Genomic DNA, 19110 nt, shown 5'->3' with positions numbered 1-19110 from the left:
ATCTGCTGATCTAAATAAAACCTCACCAAATCATTTGCTGGCAGTTCACACACTTGAGTTATTCATCTAGTGGAGCATGAAAGAAGATACACATTTATTATATAACCAGTGATGAATACCATAATACAGGTATGCTTGCAAAACAGTAAACTGGGGAAAGCTACTTTGAAAGATTTAATTCAAGCAGGTTCTGAGAGATGGGTAAGCCTGACTAAAGGAAAGTATTTCGGACAAAGGCCTGTTTGAACTGGAGTAGGGAGATGTGAGAACCGGGATGTGTCTGGGGAGCAGGTCGACACGGCCAGGGCACAGGACGATGGCCAAAGCGTGACGAGTGCTCGGGTGGAAAGTGGCCCAAGAGATCGGTCCACAAAGAGGGTCAGATCCCACAATAAACGTCTGGATCGCCAATGTATTAAAGGGGTAAACAGGGACTCTCACTGAGGAAGAGATTATTACAGCCAGATTTCTACTCTGAAACAGAACTCTAAAGGCAATGCACAGGGCAGACAGTAGGGTGAGGGCAAAGGCCAAACGTCGGGAGCCCTGCAGGAGAGCAGGCGTGAGGCTGCACCTGGCCCCGCGGGCGGGAAAGCAATGGCGACCTTCACAGAATGTGACGAGTGAGTGACGTGAGAAAAGGTGAGTGGAAGTTCCGAGCGTGAACAATTAGGGTAAGGAGGGGACCATCAGGGAAACAGCGGAGGGAGGCAGCTTCTGCCTGGAGGTGGCCTGGGAGGAAATACGTGAAATGGGAAGGTGTCTGTGAAGACGATACTTTCAGGAATCATTTCTATAGTTCATGTAGATGTCTGTGGAGCATCCGTTTGGAAAGGCTGCTCAAGATAACACAGGAAGCAATCTGAGGGGAAAGCGGCACGAAATAAGAGCTGATGTAATTATCAACAATAAGAACAGAGTGAGGAGAGCCCAGCGCCAAGCACAGGGTTTTATGAGACGGAACAGTAAGGGCAGGGACGGAGAAAGTCAAGCAGCGACAACGCTGGAGAACTGGGAGAGTGCAAGACCGCAGGCACTGAGAAGAAAGAGTTGAAGGAAGATTAGTCAGTCAGCAGCTGAAGAGGTTGGAAAAGAAGAACGATCTAAATGAGGCCACTGGATCTATTAATTAGGAGGTTACAGAGTAGTCTCTGTTGAGTGTTCAGGGAGAGAACACAGATTACAATGGGACTGGGTTCACAGCCTCATTAGCAAGGTATTAGGTACAGGAAATAAATATTTTACTCAGGACTACATGAAATTGTGTGTTTCAAACAGCAGTTTGTCTGCTTTTCAACCATAACAACTGTTTCATAAACTCTCACTCTAAACTTTATCTGTTAGTTTTAGAGAATGTATTTCAGACTCATGTAAAACACTTTCTTTGGCATTTAAACAGAACACTAACATTTACCTAATAAATTTTTATGACACAAAAAGAATTTACCTTTGTGCTATATATTTAACCTCAACCTACTGCTTAAAAGAACATTATTCTTCATCTAGATAAGCCTACTAAAAGTACATTTTAGTACAAATACAACAAACAGCACTTAATAAACTCATTTTTTCAATCCCTTTTTATTAACAGTATCAAGCACAGTATGAAGTCAAACTCAATTTAGGCATATTCGTATGAAATGTGTATTTAGCTGGGTCTGTGTTTATACAAAGGTCATATGTGAAAGATCCAGACTTATTACTATAATCTAGAAAACAATTATTTGTTTTACAAAAAGATTCTTCCCTTTACAAAAGAAGTCATTTATTGGGACTCCTTTAAACAAGCAGCTTTCCAAAGATTACGAAAAATTACAATTTAGTTATTTATTTAACTTATACAAAACTTGACAGCAATACATTTGTTTAAAGCAAATTAATAAGGTAAGTGAAAGGGGTAGTGGTTAAGGAGTTTAAAACATCATCTAGAATGGTTTAGCCTCTACATGCCCACAAGGTCTCCCCTGTCATCAGTCCGAGGAGAGGCTGGGGCCCTGTGAGCAGCAGGAATTAGTGGGTGGGGACACCCGAGTGCATCGCAGAGGACCTATCCCCCCTGGACCAGAAACCACGCCACTCCTGCCTGAGGGTCAGGATGTTATCACCCTGGTTTAGACAGAGAAGGGGTCCAAGTCTTTCAAAGGTCACACAACAGAGGAAACCTGCTGTTCCAATGGGACAGAGGCCCCAGATGCAGACCACCTGAAGACACTGCAGCCCTGCGCCCTTACCGGTGCCACCTGGCAAGCTGCCAGACCTCGGTTTTCTCCACTGCAAAAGGAGGTGGGAAGAGCCACCGCACAGGGTCCACGTGAGAAACACTGAAGAAACGACTGGAGAGCGCGCGGAGCGGCGGCACCCACGTCACTGGCCCCCAGGAGCTATCAGAACTGTACTGCCGGAGAGTCATTCCGGGCCCACTCCCCCAATCCATCCTCACGAGACATGCTGTCTCTCACTGTTCAAGCACGCTAAAGTACTCAGGTGTCTGTAGGTCCCAAAACTAGTCTAGGTCAATGTTGTTGCCAAACAGCAGGATCGCAGAGAACAGGACCAAAGTGCATGAGATTCTGGGCCAGTTCCAGAAGCACACTGTTAATAAATAACAGCCCACTTTCTGACACACTAACATTCTATGCAGCTGTCAAGCTATCTCCATGTATGCGAATAACTCGTGAAAATCATCATAGCAAACAACTGGTTTATAAATTCCTAATTTATGCTGCACTCCCACCCCTTCAAAAGCAAACTCATCAGTAGAATCTATCTCTATAAAATACAAAATTCTGACTGAAATTTTATTCTCTGACTTCTACTGGGTTGGCCAAAAAAACATCTGAAGTGAATCTGTTCATATGCTCAAATTCATTCAATTCTCTTCCTCCCCTCTCCCTCCCCACCACATCTGATAGAAAATCTTTCTTCTCTGTCCGTGGAATTTTCCAGGCAACAATACTGGAGCAAGTTGCCATTTCCTCCTCCAGGGGATGTTCCCCGATCCAGGAACTAAACCCGAGTCTCCTGCGTCTCCTGCACTGGCAGGCGGATTCTTCACGACTAGCACCCCTGGGAAGCTCCACACTAATACAAACCTCCTCATTAGCAGGTGGATACAAGAAACTATTTTTACTCCTTAAAATAGTTTTCTCCATTATCTCAATGGCCAACACAAGCCACAGTTCTGTTTGCAACCTCAAGCACAACAGATACATAAATCATCTTGCTCTTCTCATCTTCAAGTCAATAATGACAGACCAGAAACACAGAGAAAGTAATTCACTCCCTCTCAAAACACACACACATGCATACTTTGTTCTTCCCCAAAATACCAAAAGGATAACCGACAGCAAATCATGCCCACAAACCAAAACACAGCTGTTTAATCTAATTTTAGAAAAAAAATAACAAGGAAAGGGAGAAAAGTTCTCTGGAATAACTCAATCCTCAAATCAAGGAAATTCAAAGAGCATAACAAGGAAAAGCCGACAGCCTCAATCCTTTCCTGTGGGATACTAATTCTATCAGCATCAAATCAAAATAAACAATACGCTTTCAGAAGATTTCACAAAAGTCTGAACTTGCTCCTTTCAGAAAAAGGCTCACAGGAAAAAAAAAAATCTAAATGTATGATTTCCAAGCACAGGTGTGATTTTGTTTACCCCAAACCTGTTTATTTTTTCCACCATACTCTTTTAAAGGCAAGCTGAGAAACTTATTTGTTCCCCAAAACCTCCCCAATTATAACATTTACATAGAGGTGCCCTTTATTTGTATGTTAAAGTCTCACATCTAGGTGTTGGTTACTGATTAATTTGCTCTTTTTTTGGAAGCTGTGAATAAGACCCAGTCTGCTGCTGCTAAGTCGCTTCAGTCGTGTCCGACTCTGTGCGACCCCATAGACGGCAGCCCACCAGGCTCCGCCATCCCTGGGATTCTCCAGGCAAGAGTACTGGAGTGGAGTGCCATTGCCTTCTCCGAAGACCCAGTCTAGCTGCTGCTTAATCTGAATAAAATCTTGGACTCTTTCCCCTGGAACCCGTTAAGAGGGGAAATATAAATTATTCTAATTGCCTTGCCTTGAGTAATGCTCATAAACTAGCGACCTTCATGCCATCTCTTGAAGGCAAGAAATCATTTTCTTTAGTAATCTTCAGGAATCTATCCGAAGTGAAGAGCATAGGTTTAAACTTATAGCCAGAATTCAGATTAACTAGGTGAAGTTGGCATTAGCAGAAGGCAGCTGTATAACAGTACACTGTGACAGATTCATACAGAAATTTAATGTGTCTTTAAAAGGACTTGGGGAAGAAGAACAATTATTTCTTAATAGTCCTACTTCTATGAACCGTATTCTGGTGTTCCTGCTATCAGTCCAAGTGAATAGGAAGTATAAATTCCAGAAGGCAAAGGACTTTTCTTGCCAAAATATTTTAAACTTAATCATTAAAAGATTTTTTAAATGAAAAACATTCATTCTATCAAACTAAGACTACCCAATGAAGAAAATTTCAGAAAGGCTTATTAAGGCATAACAACACATGAACAAAAGTGCTTTATGTTAACCTACCTAGATTATGTTTTTCATCAGGCTATATGGATCATAAAATTTCCTAAGATTAAATGAGAAAGTATTTTCTAAAAGTATGTATAAGACAAGTAGTCTCAAGCACTTTGCAGACACATCACAAAGTTACAAATTATTTAAAATGCGCCAAGGCAATGCAACAGAATCCCAAAGTTTCCAACTGACGCCTGAGTTACTCACTTGCCCCACTGCACCCCCATCCGTGTTCTGCTCTGCTCCTGCCCAAGGCTCCCTACTCAGAGCCATGCTAACTGGTCTCCCCAGCTGCCTGGCAACGGAGCCACCGGCCAAGACCCAGAAGACAGAGGACGCCGAGAGCCCAGGGAACCTCCCTGCTCCCCGCCTTGAAGCCTGGGCTCTCCCCCGCCCTCCTCCTCAAGGCCAGCTCTCTACTCCCAGGATCTCCGGAGAACTGAGAGCTTCTCACCACTGCTGTCCCCTGGGTACCCCACCACTCCGTGTTTGCTTCTGACCCCTGCAGGCTCTTCACCCGCACCATCCAGGATGGAATCTCCTTTGCTAGGACCTCACCTGCCATGGCTAACAAGCCCAAGACTGGTTATTCAGAAACAGTGCATTATCTAAAGAAATCCAGCTAAAACATTTAAAAAGGTCTTAAGATTTAAATGAGGATTATTTATATAATACTGCTGTATGTGTATGTGTGTGTGTGTGTGTGTGTGTGTGTGCACGTGCGCGCTCAGTCATGTCTGACTCTTTGTGGTCCCATGGATTGTAGCCCGCCAGGCTCCTCTGTCCATGGGACTCTCCGGGCAAGAATACTGGAGTGGGTTGCCATTTCCTTCAGGGGATCTTCCCAACCCAGGGATTGAACCCGAGTATCTATGGCTCCTGCACTGGCAGGTGGATTCTCTACCAGCAGCTCCATCTGGGAAGCTCCACTGCTATTTGTACAGTTATTTAAAAATTAAACATGACCAGCTCCCTTCCAAATGAAGCTGGTTAATAAGATGAAATACTCTCCACAATTAAAGTGTGAAATTTAACACTGCACTGTCCTCTCAAGATAAATGCTGTGAGTCCCAAATAAGCTTACATGAAAAAAATAATCAATGAAGAGATTCTGGTAACCGACATTTTACTTCCTTCTACCGCGTGCTGCCTGGTTAATCCAAGCAATGTTTTGGTGTTATTGCCAACACCCTCACAAAGCAGAGGATGAAGAAAAGGTATCAACCAGTGGTTCTCAAATTTTGGTGCACAAATAAATCAACTGAAAAGCTTATTAAACTACCACTGCCCACAACCTACCCACACCTCTCTGATGTGTTTTTACTAGTTTTCCAGATAATTGTAGTGTGCACCTGTTTTAAGCACTACTTAAAACAGGTCAACCCTTCAAGATTTCACCTGAATCTCCAATACATAGCTTGTTTTTCCTTTTGGATGAATATTCCATGTTAAACATGGGGAAAACCCCAGCATAGTAACAATAATACTGTTCCCTAGCCATGTGCTTTCCCTGTATTAGTGTCTCATCCAGTCCTCACGAGAACCACACCAGATAGGTAATACCGTAGCCTCCATTTGACAAACTGAAGCCCAGAGAAATGAAGCCATGTGACCCTGGTAATAAGAGGCAAAACCGGGATGCCCGCCCTCTGCCTGCCTTCCCACTTTGGGGCTGGACAAGCAAGCCCTTTTCACAAATGCAACTCTGGGGCCTGGGGGCTGGAATAAAGAGGGTCAGGGGTGAGCAGTTAGGCAAAGGACAACAACAATTACGCACCTTGTCCCTGCCCCCCACAACTCCCACCCCTCACCCAACAAGTTCTCCTGACCCTCCGCACCCACCCCTCACCCACCAAGCCCTTCCCCCTGCGTGGGGTGCCGTGACTTAGGGGTGGCACTCTCTCCACGCGAGTGGCTGCGACCGCACGCAGAGCATGACAAGGGCTTCAGTCCCAGCTTCACCAAGTACTGGCTGGGAGCTCGAGCAAGTTTAACACGCCTGTGTCTCTGCTCCCGAAGACACAAGAGTCACAAAGCCAAGGGCACTGAAGTGACACAGTGATTAACTGAGCTAAGGTACACACAGCACCCGTCTGACCCAGCACCTGACACACAGCAAGAGCTCAGTAAGCGAGGGCTGCCATTATAATTATACTTTGCCAACCCTCTCTCCTCCCTTTATTTTTCTCTCAGCTTTGTTTCCTGAAACTGTGATAAAAGGTGGAACATATTAGTATTTATCAGGAGTCGACTGGTAACAGGGCTGTGACTCAGGGGACTGAAGGCCAGGAATAGGATATTTTAGAACAAATGAGGCTTTCAGTAGCCCTCAAATTACACCACTTTGACAACTATTTCCCAACTTTAGGGTCAGCCCTGTTAATCACATACTAGAATGAAGAGTCTATAATTAACTTAATTCAAAGTAACAATAAAATGTCACTCAGTACAAGGACTTGGTTTTAATTTATCACCTTATCGTGGACACTTAGAACAGTGCCTCCGCGAGACAGACACTCAAATATGTGTGGAATGAATGAAGGCATATAGATACCAACACAGTCACACCTCACAGCTCATTAGTGAGTCTTTACAAAAGCAAGATAACCATCAGATCAATACCAATGTGCCAAGTCATAAAACTTAGTTTCAAAATTCCCCCAGAATACTTTTCTCCTTTTTTAAAACTAATTGCAGTTTTCTCTTAAAAACTCTACAACTAGAAAAGTTAACTGCCAACACTGACTCCATTAATCTACTGAAAATGTTACAGTAGTCCCATAATAATGCATCATGTTCATCTTCCATCTTACATTTAATTTAAAAAAAAAGGAAGAAAAAGGAAAAACAATTTGTAACTACATATTTAATGATTATCACTTTAGTGACCCTGATTATTCAGAATTTTCTGAACCATCTGACTTAAATCCATAAAATGAAATAAGTCACTGCTGAGAGGTTGATGAGAACTGACTCATTGGAAAAGACCCTGATGCAAGGAAAGATTGAAGGTAGGAGGAGAAGGGGACAACAGAGGATGAGATGGTTGGATGGCATCACAGACTCGATGGATATGAGTCTGAGTAAACTCTGGGAGTTGGTGATGGACAGGGAAGCCTGGCATGCTGCAGTCCATGGGGTTGCAAAGAGTCGGACACGACTGAGCAACTGAACTGACTGACTGAAAGGTTAATCCCAACTAACATCTAAGAGCTAAGAGACCTGGAGGAGGGCAGATCTATGGGAATATGTGGGTAGAAGGTCCAATTCTCAGGGATGCTCCTAAGCAGCCTCCCATGTGACCTTGAACAAAGTACTGCAGTGGCCATTAAGTTTGTTCAGGTTTTTCCATAAGATGGTAGGAAACACCAGAATGAACATTTTGGCCAACCCAACACTTTTTTTTTTTTGGCCTCCATTTTCTCATCTACAGATTAGGAATAAATTTACCACATCTACTTAATCAAGTTGCTCTAGGACCAAATGTACATAAACAAATTCCAAAACAGGAAAGCGCCACATGTGTAAGGTGTTCACTTCTGACACAAGCGTCCTCAGGTTTTAAATGGATGCTTCTGATTATCTTTCTTTTCGCATCTGCGCCACGCTTTCTGTACCCTAAATCCAAAGATCTGCCAGGACAGAGAAGAACCAGTGCCCATTAACAGCTGTATTTCAGACACAATGGACCCTCACTAAATGCTGGTTGGAAGAGGTGCTCATTCATATAGAATATAAGTATTTTAAACCTGCGATATCTAATACCTTACCGTGTAAAGGTTAAGCAGCAGGTTACCTTCAAATAAAAGGACAAGTGACATGAGAGATGCCTGTGGTGCGGCCGGGAGAGCCACCTCGCTCTGTGCCCATGGCAGGCATGTGAGTATCACCCGAGGAATGTGCCTAGGTATCCTGGGTTCACTGGAGACCTGCTTTGTGAAGAGAAAAGGACTTCCCCCTCTCTCTGATACTAGCAAGGTTTCTAAACACGCCGGATCTGTTCTTCCGGTTTGACTTCCCACGCTTCAGTACTCACAGGGAGAACACTTGCTGACTTGTGGTCATTTCTCAAACCACTGTGTCATTCTTACACTACTCAATAAGAAAAAAAAAAAATTCATCTTTGAACACCATAATTAGGAAGATATCCTAATAGTTACATTTTAAGATTATTAATAGTCCACTAAATGTGTCAAATAAAAGTGTAACTATTTTAAATGCAGACCATCCTGGTTCCTCTTAACATTATACATGCCTCAAAAACAGAATTAAGCTTATTAAGCTTTAGTTAGTTCTTGATTATACACACACACACACACACACACATACACACACACACACACAAAAGCAGATGTGTTACAGATCATCCATTAATAATTTACACTTAGCCCTTGGGGGATGGTTTTGTATTTACAGTTGAATATGAGTATCTTCCAGATGCAAAATTCTCAGCAGTTTAAAACAAATAAACACCTGTAACAGAAGTCACCCAACTCCGCCTTCCTACCATTTTTCATTTACTCAACCACATTCTACTGCTGAAATGACTCATTTGTTATAGAAGGTGGACTTCGTGTGCTCATTTTTGTTCTTTATGTCTATTATAGCTCAAGGGGCATTCCTGAAATAAACACAGGCCATTAAAAAAACTGTTCTAATCGAACAGATCACCATTTAATCATGATCTATAAACCACTTCCCTCCTTAGTATTACAGAGTTAATTACGTATTACTTAAAAGGCAACTACTGTATTTATGGGCAATAGTCTACCTCATTTTTAAGTTCTATCCTAACCAAGAATATGATGCTATTCATTTTAGCTGCAATGAAAACCAGTGCTACATTACAGTCTGATTCTAGTTCCTATAACCTACCAAAATTAAAAGTGCACAATACGTGTAATATTCTGGAATTTACCCCCAAAATGGTAAAGCAACATCATATCACTGTTTAAGGCTGTACACCTAAGAATGAAGAAACAGAATTCAAAATTAGTTCCACAGTCCCATACCCAATCTTTCTCAACATCACTCATCTGTACCTCCTTCAAACCTGCAGTTACATTCTTTAGCACAATACCAGTTCTGCGGGTTTACCAGAACAGTCTACCAAATGCACCTGAGATCAAGGTAACCTGCTCTGGTGGAAAGGACCGAGGTTTCATGGTCAGAGGACTTGAGTGTGAATCCAGACTCTCCCAGGAATGACAGGACCTCATGACCTTGAGCAAATATTTAATCTCTGAGCCTAAATTTCCTCAAAGGACAATTTAGGACAGGTGGTGCTAGTGTAAAGAATCTGTCTGCCAATGCAGGAGTCTCAAGAGATGCAGGTTCAATCCCTGGGTCAGGAAGGTCCCCTGGAGTAGGAAGTGGCAACCTGCTCCACTATTCTTGCATGGAATATTCCATGGACAGAGGAGCCTGGCGGGCTAGAGACCATAGGGTCACAAAGAGTCAGACACGAGTGAGCACCCGAGCACACACGCGCGCATGCGTGCACACACACACACACACAAACACACTCACGACCACCAACCTTGAAAATTATTTTGTAGATAAAGTTCCTCAGTGTTCTGCTTATGACAGATGCCTAATAAATGACAATTTTATCCTACTAAAGGGCCAGTCACCAATCATACTAATACCAAATATCTCAAAAGGATCACAGATAAACTGTATGGAATTTATTACAGTTGTCATACTTTTTTTCAATATTTTACTTGAAATGTTTTAATATATAGAAATAAAAAATTCACAAAGGTTAAATATCTTTGTAAAACTGACATTTGACATAACAGACATGGTACTTCAATTATCAGCAGACTGTAAAGTTTTAAAAAAATGTCTGGGGTGTTTATATTTATTCAAACCTCACAGTCATTTCTTTAAAATTTTATTTAAAAAGCTGCGTTTTATTGGGAGATTGGAACTGACACGTCTACACAATTGATACCATGTATAAAACAGACAACCGATGGGAACATACGGTATAGAACAGGGAACTCTCCTTAATGCACTGTGATGTCCTAAATGGGAGGGAAAATCCAAAAAAGAGGGGGTATATGTATATGTATGGATGATTCACTTTGCTGTACAGTAGAAGGTAACACAACATTGTAAGCAATTATAGTGCAATAAAAATTAATTAATGAAAAAAAAGGAAGTTGTATTTTAGAATCTGTAGACAGCCGGGTTATCTAAACAATGGACTACATAATCTACCACAGTCTCCAGGCAAAGTCACAACAGGATGAGAAAAGGGCCTTCAGCTTCTCTCAGATTTCCTGGCCACTGTTATTTTAAAACTTGATCATACAAACATAAACAGAGGAAAAAATCCATTTCAGATGAGCTCCACGGGTTACGACTTATGATATTTTTAAGACTTTGCATGAATTTACATTAAATTTTGCAATAGCTTATTACATTTTTCTTGTCCATGTTTCCAGGCACTAATGAAAACATATATATATTATACATAGATTAAAATATCATATAGAGAGTTTTTAATCATTATCTTTTCTTGAAGTTGCTCACCACTTCCATTACTTCCTCTTAAAGTCAGTTTTTGAAAACTAAAATGTAACTTAAAAGCCAACAATAAATAGCATGTCACATAGAACATACAAGTGCAACTGGGCAAATGTGCATAAGACTAAAATAACTTTTGTTTACCACTATGCAAGCAATTCTGTGCAACTGAACTTACTCTAAATGAGCTGGATATTTAAAAGTCAATGAGTTATTTTAAAAGGTTGCTTTGTTTCATGCTCTGGCTATAGACCAAGTTGTGGTGTTACTAAAATTAATAATAAAAGACACCAAGGTAATTTTTTCAGTAAACAATTTCCAATGGCAAACCACAAGCCAAGGAATCTAAGAAGTTTAGTTAATTTGTAGAGAAACGTCCTTTTGCTGCCAACCTTTGAACCATGACCAAGTTCAAGATTCACATTTTATGGTGTGAACAGTGTTCAGCTAAATCTTAAGAATAATACTTTTTAAAACTCTCATAACCTGACGATCTTTAGTTATATTGCATCTACACAGTCAGAGCACAACCAGGAAAACTTACTTAGCATGAACTGCTGCTGCTGCTAAGTCGCTTTAGTCGTGTCCGACTCTGTGCGACCCCATAGACGGCAGCCCACCAGGCTCCTTCGTCCCTGGGATTCTACAGGCAAGAATATTGGAGTGGGTTGCCATTTTCTAACAGCAGCCTATTAAACTGGGGCAGTGTTCCTAGCTCCTTAGATCTGTAGATTAGGATTTAAGCATTCCTCCACTACAAACTTCACGCCGGATAAAACGTAACACTTTTTCTAAAACTGTATGGAAATATTTCTGATACGGATGTTCTAGTAACAATAACCCTATCAAATTATTTCCTTATCCCAGAGCTTGAGCAATTTTTATCGTTTTAAAGACTTTTGGAAATTAACAAATATGAGAACTTCTTGTTCAGTAGCAGATACATAAATGAGCATACCCCAAACACTAGACTAACTGAAGACTAAAAATGCAACTTTAAACAGTCCCAATCCGGGCTCCTATATGATTAATAGTAACAGCAGCTGATTCTCACACCCCAGAACAAAAAGCACTCTTTCTACACTGAATTTTAAGCTCTTGAACGAAAGAGAAAATTGTCACGGAGCGTCCAGGTCTGAGTTGGACACCTGAGTGCTCTGTTTCAACCTGGGAGCCAGAGATGATACACAAAGGTATCTTAGTGATGATAAACCCATGAAAGGAGACTCTCATTGTCCTGTGGAAATGAGATCCAGCCCTGGGCTCCCGGGAAGCGCCGCCGCCCGGGCCCACTCATCACCTGCTTCACCCCCGGCGTCCTCGGGAGAAGAACCGAGCCGGCTCGTCCACCCCGGGCGGCGGGCGGAGGCCGCGAAGAGAGGCCGGGCTCGAACAGCGAGGCTGCAGAGGGCGAGGCGCGGGCGCCCCGGACACTCACCTGTGCGGACGCGAGGGCAGGTGCGCGGCGGCGGGGCTACCTGTGGCCGGTGAGGCTGGAGGGTGGGGTGGGGGGCTGACGAGGGCGAGGAGAGGCAGCGACGGCGAGCGCCGGCACCGGGACGGGGCGGCGGCGGCGACCGGTCTCCGGCTCGCTTCCTGCTCGGACAGATCCCGGGTCCGTCTCCGCCCGCCGGCCGGCGCCCTGCCGACTCCTCGGCCCCGCCGCGCGCACGTCACAGCTACGGAGCGCCCGAGGGGGCGGGGAGGCCGCGGGCCCGGCGGGCGGAGCGCGGGCGCGCCGGGAGGAGGGGGGCGCGCGGGGAAGGGGGCGCGCGGGGAGAAGGGGCGCGCGCGTCGGGAGAGGGTTCGGGGAGGAGGCGCGCTCCGGGAGGAGGGGCGAGAGCGGGGAGGAGGCGCGCGCGCCGGGAAAGGGGCCGAGGAGCGGGCGCGCGGGGAGGGGGCGCGGGGAGGGGGCGCGCGCCGGGAGGAGGTGGGGAGCGCGGGGAGGGGGGCGCGCGCCGGGAGAGGGGTCGGGGAGGAGGCGCGCTCCGGGAGGAGGGGGGCGCGTGGGGAAGGGGGCGCGCGCGCCGGGAGGAGGGGGCGCGCGGGGAAGGGGGCGCGCTCGGCGCGGGGTCGCCCCGCCTCTCCGCTCCGACCCGCGGCGCCGAGCCTCCCGGACCTGGTGGGCGCTCGGCTGCTCCGGGAGGAGGGGGCGCGCGGGGTGGGGGACACGCGGGGAGGGGGTGGGCGCGCACCGGGAGGAGGGGGCGCGCGCGCCGGGAGCGGGGGCACGCCGGGAGCGGGGGCGCGCTCGGCGCGGGGCCGCCCCGCCCCTGCGCTCCGACCCGCGGCGCCGAGCCTCCCGGACCTGGTGGGCGCTCGGCTGCTACAGGAGGAGACGCCCCGGGCCTGGCCCGGAGCCCTCGTTCCTGCCCCCGCGAAACCGCCTGGTTCACGGGGCTGTTGTTTCCGGCGCCTGCAGAGCCCCGGTGCGGACTGTGGGTGCCGGGACGGTGCAGTCCGGCCGCAGCAGGAATCAGTTCCCGGACGGAGAAAGTCGTTCGGGGACGGGGCGAGGACCCTGAGTTGTGGAGAGGGCGGGCGGGCCGGGCCGCCTAGCGGAGGCGGGGTGAGGCGGACTCGCCCGCAGCCCCGGGCTGCGCTGCCCGACAAGAGTGGTCACCTCCCTGTGCAACAGACTTGCTGTTCTGCTTTTGGGAACGGGGGTCTGAGATGGAAATTTTGCATTTCTTCTGCCCTTCTGCCACCGCCGTATACACTTAATAGAGCCCAGATATAATCTATTTGTTTTACTGTTTGTACAAGTGACATACCTGTGAGTCATATTCGAAAGTTTAACAGGGTGAAAATATGTTTTGCCTTTATGACAAAAAGAAGCTTTTTTTTAAGAAAATGAAATGGTGAATGACTATAATGCTGAAAGTCTCCGCTGAAAAAAAGCTAGTCGTACTCACAACGGAGAATTACCCTGTGAACATTACCCCGGTTTCCGGGGTAGCTAGGGGAAAGCTTCAGGAAACCTACAAGATTCTGATCAAGGACAAATTTGGGAAAGCTTTGGGAAATCTACAAGATTGTGATGGGGACAAGTTTCGGTTATTTAGATGTTCCACAGTTCTAGGGGGAAAACTAAGTTATGATGAGGTATCTTAGCATAGAGTTAAAATAATATATTAAGAATAAAATAGGGAAGTAAGAAAGAGGAAGAGAAACCAAGAAAGGAAATAATTGACAGCAATCTCAGAAACTTAATTCCAGATTGCCAGGAGGTAAAACTTAGTTAGATTTCAAAACGGATTGGAAAAAAGAAAAGGAAGAGAGGATGGTTTCAGTTCACTGCTTTGACTTCATTTTGGATTTACTATTAAAAGACTTTGTCAGACCAATAGAAGCCCATACACACAACTTACTGTAAGTAGTGACTTTTGATTTTCTTTCTCCCTTGCCCTCTCCCTCCCCTTCCTCATCCACTTGGAATTCATTACTGAGTCTCTTTGCCCCAGCTCCCTGTTTCTCTGGCTTCCCTGGTGCCTCAATGGTAAAGAATCCATCTGCCCATACAGGAGAGGAGGGTTGGATCCCTGGGTGAGGAATATTCCCTAGGGAAGAAAATGGCAACCCTCTCCAGTATTGTTGCCTGGAAAATCCCGTGGACAGGGGAGGGGAGTCTGGTGGGCTACAGACCATGGGGTCGCAAAGAGTCAGTCTCGACTTAGTGACTAAACAACAACAGCCCTGCCTCTCTGGTGTATCCATTTCCTCTTCCTGGCAACTACTATCTTGTTTCAGGCCACCATCCGTTCATGTGTCTTATGCTGCTTTAGCCACCAAACCAGTTTCCCAGGCCGCAGTCTTGTCTGCTCCTAATCCAGTCTCTACAGTACCATCAGATTTACATTTTATAAAATGAAAGCCTGGTTAGGTATTCCTCTCTAAACTCTTTTGGTGGCACTGTATTACCCTTGGGATAAAGTCCAAACTCCTTGGTGGTTTAGTCGCTAAATTGTGTCCGACTTTTGCGACCCAGTGGATGGTAGCCTGCCAGGCCCCTCTGTCCATGGGATTTTCCAGGCAAGAATACTGGAGTGGGTTGCCATTTCCTTCTCCAGGGGATCTTCCTGACCCAGAAATCAAACCAGGGTCTCCTGCATTGCAGGCACATTCTTTACCGACTGAGCTATGAGGGAAGCCCAAACACCTTAAGATGTCTTATACGATCCTTCAACTGTTTTTGTTTGACTAGCGCAGTGGGGATCTCCTTTGTCTTTTTCTTTTCATTGAATCTGAATGCCTCTTCCTTGTTTCCTAGTTTATCACCGTGCTAAAATCCATAAAGCTGTCCTAAACCAGGCTTCCTCACAGAGTTACCTTTCTTGGAAATTGCTGGCCTTTTAGACCACTCTCAGCCCCACTTACTTGTCCAATTTCATTTCCACCCACTGCCTTTTGCCATTTCTTATACTTCACATTCAAGCCCTTCTGAAGTGCTTGTTGTACAGAACAAACAGCTATGCTATATATTACATTGAAGTGTTGCCAGACTAAATACAGCTAATTCTTCAGAATAAAGCTTATTGGTCCTCTCCAAGAAGTTTTCCCTCAAAACCTTATTTCAAAACTGAGGTGCAGTGTGGTGCTCTCTTAGCACCTACTGCATGTACATCTTCCAACACTCATTTCCCCATCGGTACTTCAGTTATTTACAAGTATCGCCCCCCTGGACTGTAAGCTCCTTGAGAGCAGGGTAGGGTCCTTAATTTGTCTTTGTGTCCCTAGTGCCAGACATGATGGCCTTCACATCTCATTTAACAGTGCCTACTGTGTTGTTACTGAATAAATGGGACGCACGGATAAACAAACAGCAAGACTATAGACAACTCTAGGAAACTGAGCATATGTCACTAAGCATGGTGGGTATAACTGCATCTTACCTGCTGCCAACACTCATCCTAACAGTTTATTCCATATTTATGTTTGTAAACATTTCAACTTCACTCTCACTCATTGAATATTTGCAAGACTCTTCCCCAAAGATGGGCTCAATAAAGGACAGAAATGGTATGGACCTGACAGAAGCAGAAGATATTAAGAAGAAGTGGCAAGAATACACAGAAGAACTGTAGAAAAAAGATCTTCACGACCCAGTTAATCACGATGGTGTGATCACTCACCTAGAGCCAGACATCCTGGAATGTGAAGTCAGGTGGGCCTTAGGAAGCATCACTATGAACAAAGCTAGTGGAGGTGATGGAATTTCAGTTGAGCTATTTCAAATCCTCAAAGGTGATGCTGTGAAAGTGCTGCACTCAATATGCTAGCAAATTTGGAAAACTCAGCAGCAGCTACAGGACTGGAAAAGGTCAGTTTTCATTCCAATCCCAAAAAAAGCAAATGCCAAAGAATGCTCGAAGTACTGCACAATTGCACTCATCTGACACACTAGTAAAGTAATGCTCCAGATTCTCCAAGACAGGCTTCAGCAATATGTGAACCATGAAATTCCAGATGTTCAAACTGGATTTAGAAAAGGCAGAGGAGCCAGAGATCACATTGCCAATATCCACTGGATCATCGAAAAAGCAAGAGAGTTCCAGAAAAACATCTATTTCTGCTTTATTGACTATGCCAAAAGCCTTTGACTGTGTGGATCACAATAAACTGTGGAAAATTCTTTAAGCGATGGGAATACCAGACCACCTGACCTGTCTCTTGAGAAACCTGTATGCAGGTCAGGAAGCAACAGTTAGAACTGGACATGGAACAACAAACTGGTTCCAGATAGGAAAAGGAGTCCGTCAAGGCTGTATATTGTCACCCTGCTTATTTAACTTATATGCAGAGTACCTCATGAGAAACGCTGGGCTGGAAGAAGCACAAACTGGAATCAAGATTGCCGGGAGAAATATCAATAACCTCAGACATGCAGATGACACCACCCTTATGGCAGAAAGTGAAGAGGAACTAAAGAGCCTCTTGATGAACGTGAAAGAGGAGAGTGAAAAAGATGGCTTAAAGCTCAATGTTCAGAAAACTAAGATCATGGCATCTGGTCCCATCACTTCCTGGCAAATAGATGGGGAAACAGTGTCAGACTTTATTTTTGGGGGCTCCAAAATTACTGCAGATGGTGATTGCAGCCATGAAGTTTAAAGACGCTTACTCCTTGGAAGGAAAGTTATGACCAACCTAGATAGCATATTAAAAAGCAGAGACATTACTTTGCCAACAAAGGTCCATCTAGTCAAGGCTATGGTTTTTCCAGTAGTCATGTATGGATGTGAGAGTTGGACTATAAAGAAAGATGAGCGCTGCAGAATTGATGCTTTTGAACTGTGGTGTTGGAGAAGACTCTTGAGAGTTCTTTGGACTGCAAGTAGATTCAACCAGTCCATCCTAAAGGAGATCAGTCCTGGGTGTTCATTGGAAGGTCTGATGTTGAAGCTGAATATCCAGTACTTTGGCCACCCGATGGGAAGAAGTGACTGACTAGAAGAGACTCTGGTGCTGGGAAAGATTGGGGGCAGGAGGAGAAGGGGACGACAGAGGATGAGATGGTTGGATGGCATCACCGACTCAATGGACATGAGTTTGGGTGGACTCTGCGAGTTGGTGTTGGACAGGGAGGCCTGGCGTGCTGCGGTTCATGGGGTCGCAAAGAGTCAGACACGACTGAGCGACTGAACTGAACTGAAGACTCTTCCCAAGTCTCTTTGTGCTATCCCATGGATTCCTAAACTGAGACCCAACTTCCTATCATAGACGGTCTCCAGGAACTACCTCTGAGATCACATGCAAAATCTTGTGGTTCAGTTCTTTCATTTTTATAGGAATCAATATTATAGGTATCTACGGAGTCTTTCCACCTTCCCTGACTAATAGCCAATTTAATAGCTTCAACTGCATTCTTTGTTGCCAACTCTTAATGTGAGGCAGGCCAAAAACCACACAGAAACTCATTCTCTTTCCTCTCCCAACTGCTTTGAATTATTCCCTTGCCTATCATTATAATGATAGTATGACCACCTGCTCGTCATAAGAAGTTGTGTTTTTTTTTTAATCACCCAGGATCCCTTCCATTCCTCACTCCTAGTGTTGGAGGCACTGAATGTAGTTCATTCTATGTACTAAATTTTTGGGTTGGCCAAAAAGTTCATTCAGGTTGTCCCATAATATCTTACAGAAAACCCTGAATGAACTTTCTGGTCGACCCAGTATTTCTAAGCTGTTGTCTTATTTTTCATCTTCCCTGAGAACAGGCCATCATCTCTCATCTGAACTCTTGACATTTCCTCTGCTCAGTCTCATCTGTTCTCTCCCCACTCCTAAAGAGTCACCCCATCCCCCAGGTGTGATTATGTCACCCCTGTTACCAAGTCCTGGTGCTCAGTGAAATCACTCATTTCATTGGTATACAGAATCCTTCACAATCCTGAACCTGCCCCAGTCACAGGAATTCAGACATGCCAAGCCCTTTCATGATGCTCAGGATTCAGAACTCAGTCTGTTTTCTTCTCTGTTCTGACTGGGGCAGAATTGTTTTTCCTTTTCCTTCTTTTCCAGTATAGGTATGAGTGACAGTATATGAGTCAGAGTATAAGTATATGAGTTATAGTGTAAGTCATACCTATACTGTAGCACTTATTAGATGGTATTATTATGTTTTTATATTTGTTTCTGCCTGTTAAAGCTTTCCAAAATAATTGAGCCTTTTGGTTAGAAATTGTGCTCTATTACATTTTTATCCCTAGAGATGAGCGCATTGCCCGCCTCGTTGAGTTAATGATGACAGTGCAGAAATTGATCAACTGCCTCCTTGTGCCAGCATTGTGCCAAGCGCTTTACACAGATCCCCCCACTAAGTCTTCCCAGTCTTGTGAGGTCATTCAGGGAGCACTGGCTTTTTACCTGCCTAATTTCTAACCTCCCATTCTATTTGTGGAGAATCGGTAATTTTGAGTCTTGGTGGGAACAGGGCCCACTTCACAGTTTGAAAGCTGAGTTTGGCTCAAGGTAACTAAGGTGTAGTCAGGGCATGGGACCCAGGTTACGTCAGTTGG

The 19110-nt window shown here is 44.8% G+C and overlaps 1 protein-coding gene and 1 long non-coding RNA gene across 3 annotated transcripts in view; one reads left to right on the top strand and one right to left on the bottom strand.

The window, feature by feature from the left end:
* The window catches only part of MYO6 (myosin VI), a 155842-nt gene extending 143097 nt beyond the window's left edge, over positions 1–12745 (bottom strand). For both annotated transcript variants that reach the window (XM_081530828.1, XM_081530829.1), the window contains exon 1: positions 12531–12745. The gene's annotated coding sequence lies outside the window, so the exon portion shown is untranslated. The remainder of the gene's footprint in view (positions 1–12530) is intronic.
* LOC145521850 (uncharacterized) lies at positions 190–12557 on the top strand. The gene is made up of 2 exons (XR_014065742.1): positions 190–5340; positions 10131–12557. It is a non-coding gene; the product is annotated as an uncharacterized LOC145521850 (long non-coding RNA).
* Positions 12746–19110: the final 6365 nt, after the last annotated feature.

The sequence above is a fragment of the Giraffa tippelskirchi genome, chromosome 9 (assembly GCF_054371585.1).
Source record: "Giraffa tippelskirchi isolate mGirTip1 chromosome 9, T2T-mGirTip1v1.2.pri, whole genome shotgun sequence".
Lineage (NCBI taxonomy): Eukaryota > Metazoa > Chordata > Mammalia > Artiodactyla > Giraffidae > Giraffa > Giraffa tippelskirchi.
The sequence above is the reverse complement of the archived record's forward strand: the minus strand, read 5'-3'. Positions and strand labels throughout refer to the sequence as shown.